Source organism: Dermacentor andersoni, chromosome 2 (genome assembly GCF_023375885.2).
Source record: "Dermacentor andersoni chromosome 2, qqDerAnde1_hic_scaffold, whole genome shotgun sequence".
Classification (NCBI taxonomy): Eukaryota; Metazoa; Arthropoda; class Arachnida; order Ixodida; family Ixodidae; genus Dermacentor; species Dermacentor andersoni.
The window spans coordinates 74,807,878-74,824,381 of NC_092815.1; the positions used below are offsets into that span (position 1 = coordinate 74,807,878).

Below are 16,504 nucleotides of genomic sequence, written 5' to 3' on the forward strand. Positions count from 1 at the left end.
CGTGGTCTCAGCTTCTAAAGCGTCGGCAGCCGGGAAGAGCATCCAGTGCGCGCCGTAAACGTGCTTTTGAGAGCTGCCTTTAGCGGGAGAACGCTCGTCGTTTTTGTCGAAGATCACGCCACTCGCTGTGTGCTTGTCGAAACGACTTTTTCGTCAATGGCATCTCGCTGCGGTGGTGCGAGGAAATACTTGTTTTGTATGTCCGTATTTCCATTTTGTCCTCTTAGCTCTTTCTGCGTTTGGAAAAGAGAGCTTCGAAGTCGAGGGAAGCTAAACTTACCTTGGTTACACCTGTTTCCAACCAATAGCGAAAGGAGGGGGGGAACATCGTCGTATTACAGAATGGCGCTCAAAGTGGGAACGACTTTGTGCGCAGCAGGAGGTTTTGAAAGAGGATCACAAAAGTTTGACTTCTTTAGCACAGGAGCAGCGGATGCTTGTGTAATAGGTATCTCCGATGTACCACGAGGCCTCGGAAGGTCCCAGGCCCGAGAGACGTTCCTCCTGGTGTCGGCATAACTTTTGTGTGCGTGCATGCGTGCGTGTGTGTGCAAAGGGGAGCGAGGCAGTGAATTTTCAGTTCCTGTAATCTCGTTTAGCAGCTCGTCTTGGTCTTGGAGAACACTCCGCTATATCCGAAGCTCGTATAACGAGCGTCTGTCATTTCCTTTCTTTTGGCGAAGATGTTGCACGCGATCCACGAAGTAATGTCTCAGGTGCATCCTATATGCTACAGGTTTGACGCAGTCATCGAGCTGTTTTCACCTACACTTGCGTCTTCGACCTTTTCTTTTTTTCGCCCACCCAATTGTTTAACACATTCGAGCTGCATTCTTCCCGTCGCAGCGGACAGGATACAACATGCTTCTGTATTTTGGAGGAAAGATCCTGGTGGAAGTTACTGACTTCGCCAATCAGTCCAACACCATTCAGGCGTTTTGAACGGAAAAAGCGCCTTTCAGCTGGACGGACGGACGGAAAAAACTTTAATGGAAAAAGGACCTGCGAGGTTGCCAGCCCGGGCTCAGGCCACCCGGGCATTGTGTGCGGTGAGGCATAGCCTTTCCACCGCTGCCCGGGCCCGCTGGATAGCCCATAATTGGTCGTTTAGTTCTGAGCTAGTCAGAGCGCTTAGCCATCGCTCCTCGAGAAGGTCCGGTTCTATGTTGTCCTCTACGTATACTGAACTGATCTGTGTGCACTTCCACAAGATGTGTGCCATGTCTGCGTGTTCGTGTTTGCAGAGCTTGCAGCTAGCGTCTGGATATTGTGTTGAATTTATTCTGTTTAAGTGTACTGGGTTTCGGAACGTTCTGGTTTGCAATCTTCTCCAATCTGTTTCTTGAGACCTGTCGAGTTGTTTGTGGGGTTGTGGGTATGCTTCTCTTTGTTTCGTGTAGTGTGTCAGTATGTCGTGGTACGTGACCAGTCTGTCCCTGTCGTCTTTTATCGCTTCTTCGTCGTCGTCGCCTCCTCCGTCTTCTCCATCGCCTCCGCCGCAGTCCTTCCCCGGGGGTTGCGGGGTGTTGGGCCGTCACTGGCCGTGCCGCGGTGGGTTAGTTTTCGCGCGACTCGGCGGGCCTTCTCGTTGAGGTTGGGAGGGGCACTCATGGTAACTTCTCCCATATGTACCGGGATCCATTTGAGGTATTTGGGTGTAATTGTGCCGTTCCTAAAGTCTTCTGCTCTGTGGTTCAGGATTTTGGCCGCCTCGGTGGAGACCCAGCCCTTTGTGAAATTCCTAATAGCCGTCTTGGAGTCGCTGATTATTGTTCTGTATTGTTGCCGACCGCTGATTATAGCCAATGCGATTGCCATTTCTTCCGCTGCCTCCGACGATCTAGTCCTTACGGAGCCCGCAGTCACGGTCTTCCCTTTCGTGCATACGACCGCCATTGCGAAGAGGGAGTTACCTTTGTCAGCGCCGACACCACCATTGTCGTCCCTGTTTCGGGGGTACCGCGCGGCGTCTACGAAGAGCACCCCCTCCCGCGCGCCGTGGTTCTTGAGAATCGTTTTCGTGCGGCATTTCCTTCTCTCGACATTGTGCACGGGGTGCATGTTCTTCGGGATATTTTCCGTGTTAATTGCGGCTCGGACGTCTGGGTGAATCTGCATCTTGGGGCCGTTCATTCCGTGGTAGTTTATGCCGATCTTTTCCATGATTTCTCTGCCCGCCTTGGTTCCGGAGAGTCTTTCGAGTTGCGCTATTCTCTGTGCTTCTGCGATCTCCTCCAGCGTGTTATGCACGCCGAGTTGTAGTAACCTTTCGTTTCTTGTGTATTGGGGGAGACCCAGAGCTGTTCTGTACGCTTTTCTAATGAGCGCGTCGATCCTGTCTTTCTCGGCCTTGTTCCAGTGGACGAATGCCGCCACGTACGCGACGTGGCTGATCGCGAAGGCCTGAACGAGCCGTACGACGTTTCTTTCTTTAATGCCCCTCCTGTTGTTGGAGACTCTCTGTATTAGCCGAATGGCCGCCGTGACTTTCTTTTCCAGGCGTGTTATAGTTTCCGTGTTTGTTCCCCTGGCTTCGATCCAGAGACCCAGGACTCTAATCTTTTGGACCATGGGTATCTCCGTGCCTTTCCTCGTGGTTAATCTGATTCCCCTTTTGTGTAGTTCCGCTACGTCTCTGGGCGGTTTGCCGAACCTCCTGGGGCGGTAGAGCAGCAATTCCGATTTTTCCGGCGAGCATTCAAGTCCGGTGCCCTCTAGATGATTTTCGATTGCCTCCACCGCCCCTTGAAGCCTGTTCTCCATATCGCCCTCGCTTGCGTCTTTCGTGGTCCAAATCGTAATGTCGTCTGCATAAACGGTGTGATTAATGCCTTCTATTCGGTCCAGTTTTTCCGATAGTCCGATCATGACGAGGTTGAAGAGCATCGGTGACACGACGGACCCTTGCGGCGTGCCAGCGCTGCCCATGTCCACCTGGATACTCTCCTCCTCGTCCAGTCTGATTCTGGCTGTTCTTCCCGTAAGGAAATTTCGGATAAAATTATACGTTCGTTCGCCCAGGCCGAGTTGCACGATTCTGTCGAGTATGGCCGTGTGCTTGACCCTGTCGAAGGCCTTCTTTAGATCAAGTCCAAGTATTGCCCTCAAGCCCCGCCCCGTGGTATCTATGACTTGCTCCTTTAGTTGTATCATGGCGTCTTGTGTAGAGAGCCCTCTTCTGAAGCCAATCGTGTTGCTGTGGTACAGGTCGTTTGACTCCAGGTAGCCGTTAACTCTACTCAGGCAAGCGTGCTCCATCACTTTACCAACGCAGGAAGTGAGAGAGATCGGCCGCATGTTCTGTATTTCTAAGGGTTTACCCGGCTTCGGGATGAGGATCACGTCGGACCTCTTCCATTCGTCGGGTATCCTGCCGTTCCGCCAGCACTCGTTGATGTAGTCTGTCAAGCGGCTCGTTGCCTGGTCGTCCAGATTCCGGAGCATCTTGTTGGTCACTTTGTCGGGGCCCGGAGCCGACTTGGTCTTGATGGTCTGCAGGACCGCCTTGATTTCTTGCTGGGAGAAATCTCTGTCGAGGTCTTCGTTGGGAGAGCCCGAGTAGTTCCGGTGTTCAACGGCTGGAGGTCTCTCAAGGTAGAGCTTGACGATTTCATCACCCATTTCACGGATGTCTCCTTTGTACTTGTGTCTGAGCTTGGTCATTCCCGCTTTCGCCGCTGTCTTCGTTCCCGACGGGTCGAGCAGGTGCTTGAGGATCTTCCACGTCTTGCCCGTGTTGATGTTGCCGTCCATGGCGTCGCATACCTCGTCCCAATCCTGATTGCATAACTGGGCACAGTGTGCTTCGATGGTCTTGTTTAGTTCCGCGATTTTGCGCCTTAGATTTCTATTGTGTTTTTGCCCTTGCAGCCGTTTCTGGATGGATTTTTTGGCTTGTACGAGGTGCGCGAGCCTGCTGTCCATCCGCGGAGAGTGACCACCACCGCTGTCGTCGTCTTCATGTTCGCGTCGAGCCTCCCAGTCGTCCCACTCCATCTCGGTCGTGGCCTTTTCTACGTCTCGTAGCAGCTCTCCGTTCCATTCCTCTATGTTTCTTATGGGTCCCTGTTCTTTTTCGTCTCTGATTTTGCGGAATTTGTCCCAGTCTACTAGCCGGAACTTATGTTTTATTCCCTTCGTGACGCGGGCCTCTCCTAGGGCTATGCTGAGTATCCTGTGATCGCTCCCCAGGTCCTCGAAGGTGTTCTCCCAGGTGATTCTCCCGGCTCTCCTGCATAGCGTTAGGTCTGGTGTGGTGTCCCTATGGGGGCCCGCACCCACTCTCACCTTTCGTTGTCGTTCTGCCCACTAGCGGCGCGTAATCACGTCATCATCGCTAGTCATCCGTGATAGTAAAAAATAGTAATAATAAATCTAACGATGCTTATGTTAAGAAATGTCTCTTTCAAATCCCGATGCTCTAAGTCATTTAGAAATAGATGTGAGTGGTCAATTTTTCTTCTTCTTCTTAATATTGACCCTATCAGCCGTGGTCCCAAGCGTGCAAAAAAGTCCACCGACAGTGTCACTCATATCGTCAGTATGCCTGAAAGCTCATTCGATCAAATATGGGCTAACCATGAGGAACAGCCGTATTGATCAGCTTATCCATAAAATTTAACAAGAGAATGTTTCAGTGTAGTGGAAAATATGCCCCTCATGCAGCGCTGTTGGCACTGTCATCGCTTCGGCGCGACACCCGAGCTCTCTCGTTGTTGATGCCAAAAGCTACAGTTCGACGGCCAAGGAACGGTTCAACCGCACACTTCTTCACTTGCCAACAATGTACGTTGCGTCTGACCATTCCAACAGGGACGAAGTCCTCGCTTTGGTCACGTACGCGTATAATACCGCGCCACTCAGGCTACCACAGGCTTCTCATCATTTTTGTTTTCTCTATGGAGGTGAACCATCCTCTATCCTCGACACCGTACTTCCGTATCACCCGGACTCCTCCGAATTCACCGCTCTTTAAGAAGTTGCTCGGCATGCTGAAAAATGCCGTCAGCTGGCTCGCTCATATTCATGAAGGCATTCGTAAAGATACCGCGACCACGAGCAGCCTGCACCGTCCTTCGCCGTTCACTCTCACGTCTGGTTTCGGCTGCTATTCAACTCTCGAGGCCTTAGCCCAAGGCTTGTTCCAGGATATCAGGGTCCATACCGGCTCGTCGAGGGTACATCGCCCGTGAACTACGTGGTCGAACCGGTGACGCCATCTTCGTACAAGCGGCGCTGTGTCCGCGAGATGGTTCACTTCAGCCGCCTAAAGCCGTACCACACCACCTTAAGTCGCCAGGATGGCTCATCTTCGCAGCCGGGAGAGAGAGTAAAACATCTTTATTACTAATATTTGAATGACGAGAGCAGTGTGGGAGGAACCCTCAGTCCAGGGTCCCTAAGATGATTCCGGCGATGTTTCGAGCCCGTTGTATCACAGCTCGGAGGACCTCGGGAGGTCCGTCGCGGAGTGCATCGTCCCACAGCTCTTTGTTGCGTAGGGGGTAAAGGAAAGTTGGCAAGGGAGGGAAGAGGGCAATTGTAGTGAAGAATATCCATGGAGCGCTGTAGGCGCTGCCATCGCTTCGGCGCGAGAGCCGAGCTCTCGCGTTGTTGATGCCAATAGCTAGGATTGTTCCTAAAGAGTTTTAATAAATCCCCTTTTCAAATTATTTTTTCTCATTTAGCAACTGCGAAGCATTCCTCCTTATTGATGCAGGTAAAATGATACAGCATCCGAAGAACTAAACATAAGAATGAACTGTTTTACACCTTTAGAATGTAAACCCGATTTCACTTATTCAAAGGATGGTAGTATCAAGCACAACGTCGTCTGGTGTCCCGCCCTTGCAAGATGAACAAAGCTGCATACGTTGAAGACACTTAGCACATTCCTGTCACAGAGACCGTTTTCCATACGTGGACTCGAATGTCATACCCGGGAAAGAGCGCCGAGAGTCACGTGAAAAGAAGGAAAACAATACTCCTGCTCCCCATAGAGACCGTAACTCAATCGCCCTCTCATTTCAGGTGCAAATCCCCGAATAAAATTTGGCCTTTTTATTGGTTATGATTACGGAGCGCTTGGACCATGTGCGCCAACACTCTGTATTAAACGAGCATTTTCGAGAGCTCGTCAGCAGAATCACCCTTCGCCGTGGCTTAACCTGACTCGTCGAGAACCCGATCTACCTCTACCTTCTTTTCGGTGCTTTTATTGCCTGGTCTTTTTTTTTTTTTTGAACTTTTCTCGTTTCTTTAATTTTCTTCCTCTTCCTAGTTGCGCGCTTCATTACGTGCCCGCCCAGGGCCCTTCTCTGCGGCATCATGGAAATGAATCGTGCGCGCTCTGGAGGCTCAAACTCCCCGCAAGCCGTGGCTAATGCTCATATGAAACAGCTTTTATTATTTTCTTTCTCCATCTTCTTGCCTCTATCACTCCTTTTATGATTATTTCTTGCTTTTAGTTAGTTGTTTTGCTGGTCGGGCTTTATTTCCTACGGTGACGCGAACGTTCGCGCAGACACGCGTCGGTGGGATTGTATGCAAATCCAGTTTTCGAGCACACTTCCCTCTTTTGTTGTTTGCTCGAGTAAACAGTGAATCCCCCGCAGCGGTTTTAATTTGAAACGTTCATTCTTCGTCAGAGGGGCGAATGCTTCGCGGAGTTTCAAGCATAGGCTCATCTATCTAGCTCTCTCTCTCTCTCTCTCTCTCTCTCTCTCTCTCTCTCTCTTTATATGTCTCTTCTTGTTAAATTTACTAACCGTATCACTCAAAACCTCCAAGTTCTCCCTTGTTTCTTTAATGCAATGTGCATTCTCGTGTTATTCTATGTGGCACTTGGTTTAACTAAGAGGAAGCTCGCATATAAAATGCGAGAGGAATAAATCACTCCATCCTACCGTAACAGATACTGTGGCCCTTGCTCTACAACATCATTAATAACAAGGGCCATATTTCTCTCAGTATAATAGATTATATATTTTGAAATACTGACAGAAAGATGGCCCTTGTTGGCCGTAAAATTTACTGCGTATGCACCTTTTATTTATACTGCAACATTTGAGAACAACGGGGACAAAGCGGAATTAGCATTGAGTACATGGAAGTGCGTTCGGTCTCAATTGTATACTTAATTCCGACATAACTTGAAACAAGGACGTGTGGTCTAATGGGAGAACTCTGATAAGCGGCATAAGTGCATTACCTTTTGCAATAGCAAAACGGCCACTGTTACCGTTGTGCTAGGAAAATTGGTAACCAAGAAGAGGGCAAAAAAGGAAAAGAAAGCGAGAGATGGGTGGCGACACCACCTGGAGTTCCTGCGCCAAATCACCGGGACGTCATGGCGTTTGTCAGCGTTCACTCGGTAATAGTTAACTGTTGATCGGTAAACAATGAATAGAACGCATTCTAAAGAAATCAATGTTTCAGCCTCGCAAGTCGTGAGCACTTTTTCTACGCCAAAATTGCCCGAATACGTGCAAGCTAGTGCTTTGAAGTAAGTGATACCATGCTGACCAATGGGTGTTGAGGTTCCTAGCGCAAAATTTAGGGGAGCGGAGTTTTCTCTTGACTATCTCCTGCATAAGGAAGAACATTCATTCGACAAACTTGATTAAGCTAGAGTGGCCCCATGATGTTTCGCTGGTCCGGCCAGGTATTAAGTTTTATTTTTTTTTTCTTTCTCTCTCCTTGGTGGTTCTTCCCCAGGGGCCGTTTTACGTCTCGTACTGAGGCTATGGACTCAGTACGAGACGTACTGAGTCCATATCTCAGTACGTCGTTCTGAGATATGTCTACTTTAAAAAATTCTGTCCTACTGATTGTCATGGCTAACTCATAGTCAGAGCGCAGGAGTGTCACAGTCCTTCAAGTAGGTCGCTAGAGCGGAGAAACCTCACTAGCGCCTTCACCGCCTTGTGGTGTGAAGATCGCATCAACCGGCACTCCAAGATCGTCTGCTCAGAAAGCGGCCAGTCACCGAGGCGTGCCAACACCGTCACGAGCGACTGTCTCTGAGAGCTGTAGCGAGGACAGTGACAAAGCACATGTTCGATTGTTTCCTTACTGCCGCAGCTATCACAGGCAGCAGTGTCAACTATTCCGATGCGGCAAGCAAATGCATTCGGGAAGGACCCTCCTAGCCATGGTCGGCAGAGAACAGTTGTCTAGAGTCGGGATAGTCCAGATGGAACGCGTAGTCGGGGGGATCTGTCCGGGCGGTGCTGTCGAGTATGTCGGAAAGCTGGCGTGCACCACATGGATCGTGTGACATCATGCGCTCGTATGCAAAGATTTGTTGCTGCTTCAGTTCTTGATAGGAGCATGGGTGGGTGGTTTTTATCTTCTTTCCCCTCTCCCACCCTTTTCATGTGTGTGCACTTTTATTGTTTAGTTTTTTTTTTTTAATATCTTTCTGTCTCCCCTTGCCCCTTCCCCAGTGCAGGGTAACAAACTGAATATGTATCTTCCGGTTAACCTCCCTGCCTTTATCATCTCTTTTACATCCTTCTCTTTCTCTCTCTCTCTCTCTCTCTCTCTCTCTCTCTCTCGCTCGCTCGCTCTGCATGACCGTACGCCCGCACCTATGCGATGGTCCAGTTTTTCAGTCAATGGGTGGTTGGTTGGTCTGTGACCGCTTACACCAAAAGACAGGATATGGTGCACATGTAAGAAAACGGCTTATATAGTCATCTGCATACTGCTACTGCAAATATGCCGGTGATCAACTCTGCTCTCGGCGTAATTTCGCAAAGATACAACTAAATGTCCCTAAATTATCCTCACAGCAACAAAGATACATCTACAAGCGCATAATTGTTTCTTTAAAGTAAAGCTTTCCATGCTGTTTTCATTCCTTGGTCTGGCGCGTTTGCTCTATCGGTTTCTTGCCGAGCAACAAAGGTCGATTCTGGAGATGGTGCAATAAAGATTTTGTCTATTCCGGTTACAGTGTAATCAGCGGTTGTGTGGATAACGTGGTGATGACCCGCATGCCCGCGTATCACGCCGCTGTTATTCCCGGATGTGTGTATCACTTGTCCTTGTTTCGTCTTTTCGGTGGTTTGTGTAAAATGCCGCTAAGCGGAATTCCAGCGGATTTCAGTGCAGCTAACGCCGTCTTTGACATTCATTATAATAAGTTTTTACCGATATTTATTTAATATTGTTTTTATGCATCCAGGATGTCTGTTTCGAGTGAGAATATCGCGTTTTCAGTTTATGACTGCATCCTCTCCTCCAGACTGCCCAAAAAAAATTTAAAAAAAAGGAAAGAAAGGGCGGGTGACGGGGAGGTGCTCACGAAGACGCCTGGCTAGGCATTCCCGTATATCCTTCGCTCTCCCCGGAAAGCACCACAGCCAAGCGATAGCAGGAATGCAGCGGCACTCACCAAGTAACTCGCCCTGTCACATTGTGGGAATGCCTCACTGCAGATATATTATTGCTCTGAGCGAAAGTTAAATTTCAAGTACAGCTTACCTTACTCTCAACAAATTTCCCTTTTCGTCTGCGAGAGATCCAACTTTCTTACGCAAGTCACGCGCCCAAGATGAGCAAGCGAGCAATAGTTTACGGTTGCGAAAAATAGCTTGCCGCACTTCGTTGATGTATCGACTGTTCCAGAAGAAAGTGCACCAGTGTGACGGTGAATGTAGGACAACGAAGCTTGAGACGAGTCACTGCGATCTGACCTGTGTTGGTTGCCGAATTTCATCTGACCAGTCCCAGTCGTGCTTCTTTCACACTCGCAGCTACTTAGAGATGTTCTTTTTCTTGTTTAGCAGGCGTTATATTTCCCCAATAGCTTCTTCAGCGTAGTTACATGTTCGCGAACGCGCCGCGTATTTGACTTCTGCGGAGGGAACGGTTTTTCTTAAAGGCGACCACGGAGCCCACATTTTATAGCAGATGAGGGAGCACTTGCGTGGATAACTCTGTCCTGTACAGGCGTGCACCCCCTAATTGATGTTTCCAAAGCCACCGTGCCTGCAGAAGTACTAAACAGTCAAAAGTTTGGTTGACTTACCGACAAAGTATGGTTGCATTTTTTCCCCCGGAATAAAATGAAGGCTGGGATTTGGGTCGTAGGGGTAGGGGATGAAGGGGGTGGTAGTGCAATTAGCGCAACAATTTCTAGTTCCTATAAATCCCCCCCCCAAACAAATGCAGCTGCCACAAGCAGGAATGCAGGAACATTCATATCCACCCATTATGATTGCTGCGTGCAAGCACGTGACGCCCGCATGCGTTTACTTCAGCGACGAGCTCTTTTGCGAGAGACTTGCTCTATTAATACGTAAATGGCTGTACACACGCACAAACACACGCGCGTCCGTGTGTTCTTCCCTCGGTAGTATCTATTCCTGGCTTCCCGCCTTTGTTTCCCGTTGTTCTGCCTCGAGAAAATGCCGCGAATGAAGGAAATGAACGGGGGGGGGTTGTGAGGACGGGGACACCAATTAACTAATTGACTCCGGGCGCCGAAGAACGCGGGACAGATGCCTTACAAAGCGTGCCGCGAAATGTCGAGGGAAGATAAGCGCGGCGGGGCCCTCCCTAAGGCATCCTCCAAACATGCCTATATATTCAAGCCTGGAAATCCTGGTTCTGCCCCCGTCGCCTCCCTTTCCCTACCCCGCATCTTTCTTATTTGTTATCTGTGAGCCCCCAAATGTCGTAGGCTTTTGTTCTTACACGGCCCTTAGCAAACGTGAGATGTTATCACGCGCTTATCCTGCGCGACGCACTGAAAAGTATAGAGAACAAAGATGAAATGGCGGTGCATATTTTATGGACCTACGAATGAGAGCGCGCTATGCGAAACATTGTACAAGGCGCCCGTGCCGCAGACCCAGCTCGCTCACCGGCTTCACTTGCAGAAATGTCGCTGCTTTAAATATGATTTAAGAATCAAAAGCATTGCTGTGCGTAGCGTGTTCTATGAAGATATACGTTGTTTAATCTGCAGTAGTAAGAAACATAACGAGAAAGGATCGTTTCGTAGTCACAGAGCTATCGCTCGAAGAACACCTGCACCTCTCTAGCAACTTGATTCAGGAAAACTTCATTTGGTTCCACTCGTAAGTGCAGCGTGAATAATTCAAACGCTAGGCTAGAAGGCCTTGTTGGCTAGCGTTTACGAATTGTAAGGGCAGTGTTCGCAGTGCTAGGCAACCGTTTCTCCCGCTTTTAGCAATGCGCGCAAATTTAGACAAGAGTGCTAGCACTAGGCGAAGCCAGGTTTCATAGCCCAGCAAACGGCCTGTTTTGTTTCTTTTTGGGACGACAGTGCTCCATCCTACACGTGCAGCATCATCTTAATGTTTGTAACATGCGAGGCTGCGTAGCGTAAAATATAGCAATCTTAAATGTAGCGTGTCATATGAAATCTCACCTGATTAAACAGCAATGCACGCAGGCATTGACATTTTGCATATGTCTTGCGTGCCTGCATGATAGCCCTCGTTTCAAAGCGCGTTTGTCCGTGTGCCTCCTTGGTTGTCTTTCTGAGAGTGGCTTGCTGGGCTAGTTGGTAGATGGTTATGCTAGGGGAATGCCAGCAAACTTGAAAAGGGTGAAAAATCGAGAAGTAGACACAAAGCGACAGGTTGTCTTCCTACTCGTTTGCTTGCAGCGCTAATAATATTGCCAGTCGCCCAACATTCTTTCCAGTGCAATCACTATAGGCATGGCAAAGCAGATTTGCCTACACTGTCATTCCTTCAGTGTTTACTGAATAATCTGCTGTCTTAATAGAACTTTTTACATTCATAATAGAGCACGCCGTACGTGGCTATATAGACAGAAATGCAGCTCTCTGCAGGACACCAGACACTCAGCACGTATACATCGGCACGTGCAGTGAAATGTGCCAATCGGTCACAATACTTGTCACGTCATTTCTGTCGCGGTCGCATTACAGGGGCGCCATTTCCATTTAAAGTGACAGCCCTTGACTGAGCAACTTAGAAACCTTCATGCCTCGCTGGTGTTGCCGAGTCGCGGCATCTAGACACGCACGAAGCGTGTGAAGCGGTCCTTTCGATTTGGCCCCAATACCCGTAAAAACGAGAATTATGCATCAAGCACAAGTGCGCGTGGTGGCGCGGAAAGAAACAAGGCAGGGCGGTCTATCTCTCTTCAGGGATAAAGGAGCGCTCGCGGCGTGGTTCCGCAAATGGCAGCGTTCGATCAAGCGGCCGGTTCGGTTAAACAGGCGCGAAGCTTGACACACGCCCTAGCCGAAAAGACGTTCTTATTTTAATGCACTGAAGCCGCGTCCGTCACACTGGAGCAACCAAATGTGCCGCATAACTGGAAGCTATAGACAACAACGACGACGCACACAAACGCTAAAAAAATGTATAAAGATCTGCGACGCTATAGAGCCTCTCAAAGACTCTTTCGATCGAATGCGGCGGGCCTTCTTCGTGGCTGTCCCGAGATACGTACAACCTGCGTGACGGAGCGGTATAGAGAAAACGCGTGGAGCGGTGCATCGCCTAGCGTGTATGCGTTCCTAGCTCGTTCACTGGTGCCATCCTCCGTCACACCGCCCCACTCTACTGTCTCATGGCTAATGCGTAGTCCTCGGGCCGCAGACATTTCTGCGAGTCTACGATGCTTGCAGGGGCGTCGCTCGATTATTTGTCACGCGGGTCGATGGAAGCACATTCTCCAGAAGCTTCTCTGCAGCACAGCTTGTTCTCCCTCACTTTTTCATGCCTACAGCGTCAAGCTTTTATGAGTTGGGGACATATACAAAAGGGCACATCATCACCACCGCTATCGTCATGATCATCAACATAATTGTTGATGGTATACTGGTGTTGGTGGTATACTGGAAGCGCACAGGATTATAAAACATAGCGATGATCATCTACAAGTCCTTCCGAGGCTGATAAGATGGCCTCAAATTTCAAGTCCGTGCGGACTTTTTCAATGAATAAATGTTTATTGGAGGACGTATTGTAAGATGAATCGGCAAGCTAATGTGCATTACTAGCAGTATTGTTTGCAGGATGCCAACATGCGTTCCGTTCTGCCTTGATACTCGCGTTGTTGTTGTTTTTCTACTTGTCTGCGACCGTGGCGCTAGGGTGATGTTGCCCTGAAACGGGAGCTTCTCTGAAGGTTTAACTTTGCCTAACTCTCATCAAACGTAGCGCCTTGTAATAGCATCTGTCGGCAAGTGTCGTAAGCCTTAATACGTCCGCAGTTAACTTCCTCTTCTTCGTTAGAAATGTGTATGAGTAGTTTTACTCAAATAACTTCAGCATGGACTACATTGTGTACTGGCAGAAACCGTATATTGTCATTCTATAACGTTCAGCCAGGCGAGCGGTAACAGCTAAGCTACTGTGACCATCGTTGAATGTTCTCAAATATGCACACATGCCTCGCCTTTCCGGCAGTGACATTAAAGACTACTCAGTTTTGATTCCCTTTCATCAAATATTTAAGAAAGCATGCTTTAGTGTTTTTATTTTTAACGAGACCGCCACTCCACCTCCCTGTCGCGCAGCTAGAAGCTCATCGAACACTGCAACATTATCCTGGGAGCTGCTGTAAGGACGGCATCAGCGCTATTCTAAAGAATAATAAATGCTTTTATATATAACGTCGCCTTTATGCAATAGGGTAATGTTACGTTGGTTAAATTCAAGAAAGATGATTCGCTGTTCGCAATACCCTGTGTGCGCTCGTTGATTATGGAAAAAGTTTCGTAACGCCATGCACGCGGCTCTGAATTCAGAAGCTCAAGACGCAGGCTTCTTGCACCGCGCTGGCACATTCTTTGTTTATCGTCGTTTGCCTGCGGACTGTTAGTGTCAATATTTGTGTTGTTGCATTTTCGTACCGCGCCTGTACCTCCTAACGGATACATGTATGTGGCAGAGTCGCACGCCGTGGTCTTGTTTCTGGCGTAACTCTGGAATAAAAGAAAAACAATTGGTTTTAGAGCTCCCTGCGACTTGGCCGTGTGCCGATAAATACGTTACCTAACCATGAAAGCCCGCTTTGACCTGAAATGGGCAGGCATACGAGATTGAGCCTGCAATGTCACACGTGGCTGATATTCTTAAAACGTTCCGAGCGACAGCGGCACGATATTTGAGCTTTCTGATACCTGCGACATTGGATTTGTCCCCTAAATAGTTTCAAATCGCAACGCCATTGCATAAGCAAGAGCAGAATAATTGTGGAACCATGGGATAGCGGCAAGATCCTTTGCATTACTCGTTTAAGAAGGAAAGGTCACTTGCGTAAGTTCACGGCGTAGCTTAAGTATAAAAAAAGAGAAAGAAAACGAGAATGTACACTGCACGATGGTGTCTGAGCACAGCTGTACCCGCCACTATAATGTCAACTATAACCTGACCCGTCAGAGCATGCAGGTGAGGAAGATAAGCATCGTAATCGTGTGCATTGACACTGAAAATACAGATGGGTAGGCAGACACATCCGTATGCGTCTTTTAACAATCATGCGACATCTGCCAAGTGTCCCTTGTTTTCAACAGATACTAGCGAAGAATATGCCATAATGATAGAATATGCTCTACAGCAGCTTTCATCTTTTCGAGGGCTACTTGGCGTCAACTTTGTGGGTGCAGTTATATTGCTCTCTTTTCTCTCGCTGCTGAGCTCGAGGTTGCGAGATCGATCCCCGCTTTATTTGGATTTAGGTGCATGTTGGCCAACCTCAGGGGGTCAAAATAATTTCGAGCCTGCCGCTACGGCGTGACTAATAATCCGATTATGGTTTTGGCCCGTAACACCCTAGAATTCAAATAAGAATTTAATTTTTAAATATTGTTTTTTTTTCCATCTTTTCAAAAGTGACTATGTTGCCACGCGAGCCAGACTGTGGAGCACAAAGATGACTTCAGCATTGTTCCTCGGCATTGCTGTTGTCTCGAATACGGAAACCACTTTTGGGTACATAACCTGCGCCAACAAATACAACGAAAAGTCTTTAGTCGTCAAATATGTATGGTCGACAAAGGATAAAACAAGTACTGATAACAACGCCACACTGATTTCAACATGATTGCTCTTTTGTATTGAACTTGTTTCTTGCTACTGACTGTAACAGGGATATATGCTAACAAAGTCATTTACTAACGAAGTTATATCCAGACATTACACTTTCAAAAGCGCTTGTTAATGAAGGTACATCTAGGCACTATAGACTTCTATAGGTACTTGCTCTTTCTGTATCCTGCTGCCTTGAACTGTAGCAGAGTGCGGGTCTCCCAAAGCTGTACATTGGATGTGTACTCGATGTCTAAATAAAGTGACTCTGACTTCGTGGAAACAAAGGGCAATTTCATGTCTTATGTGCCACGTAACGTAATGTGTCTGATACGAAAGAGATGTGAGCGGGCCTAGTCAGAGATCGAGCTTAAACAACCAGGTCTCAGTTGCGTTCATTCAATTTCTGCAGGGAAATCCAAGATGTCAGCTGCATCCTACGTCGAGGCGAGAAAAGAGTGTTTGAGCAGACCTTCCCGTTCCCGACTATTTGGACGCGCAGCTTCAAGGTAAAATGTAGGATTCTACGTCATTCTGTCCTTCTGGTCGGACAAAAATGTTTCATTCACTTCCTGCCCTAATGCTCGTCCTCAGTATGAATCGCCTCAACATATTTCTGGCATTAAATTTTGATGCAAAAATAATCGGTTGATTGTTTAGTATCAGTCATTATTCTAAATAAATACCGGATTAGTGTGGCGTCAAAATTAAAAGTGAGCAAAATATGTGACATGCTAGTGCATTATACAAATAATAGACACCTCATAGTTCGTCTGGTCTTGTCTTTGTTTTACCTCCTGAATTTTCCTTACTCTTCTCATGCTCAAACGATTCCCTTCGTGTTGTTGGCGTAGCCATCGGGGAGCCCGCGGTAAATGCCGTCTTTTCCGCCATCGATCAAAGCAGTCGCGACGCGCCCGTAATCTCCATCACGGTCATTATGACGGCTGGCACGCCGCTGCCAAGACCGCGAATGCATCCCACGCAGAAGCATATACCCACATAGATTGCTCCTCTCAGCCAATGGAGATAGAGAGATTCGCGATGTTCCCGCGAAAACCAGAGTGACGGGAAAAAAAATAAACAATGAAGTGAAGTCAGAACGTTTTATACCCTATGCTGCAGATTAATCGTCCCTACCAAAGTCTTCAGCGCGTCTATCTTTCAAAAAGGAAAAAAAATCAAGTGGAGAATGAGAAAAATGTAACAAAGAAAGCTAGCGCCCGCTTTGGTTTGCTTTTTCATACGTATGGGTCTAGTTCGGCGCACTTGTGCCATGTTCTTATATCAGGCTGCCATTGTGGACGATTTATCTGAACTATCTTGTATCGTTTGTTTCCAGCACGGCATTCGAGGAGCGCGTGGAAGTAAAATAAAAGCGTGTGGCACGGAACCCACGTTGCTAATGGGAAACACACGAGAAAGACGGTAATAATAATCTCTTGTCTCGTCTCGGA

At 48.1% G+C, this 16,504-nt stretch overlaps 1 long non-coding RNA gene across 1 annotated transcript in view; it reads left to right on the top strand.

Annotated features, from left to right (window-relative positions):
- The window catches only part of LOC140216110 (uncharacterized), a 98,377-nt gene that overhangs the window by 66,579 nt on the left and 15,294 nt on the right, over nucleotides 1-16,504 (top strand). Inside the window, exon 2 of the long non-coding RNA XR_011892772.1 lies at nucleotides 15,460-15,556. This is a non-coding gene — a long non-coding RNA (uncharacterized lncRNA). The remainder of the gene's footprint in view (nucleotides 1-15,459; nucleotides 15,557-16,504) is intronic.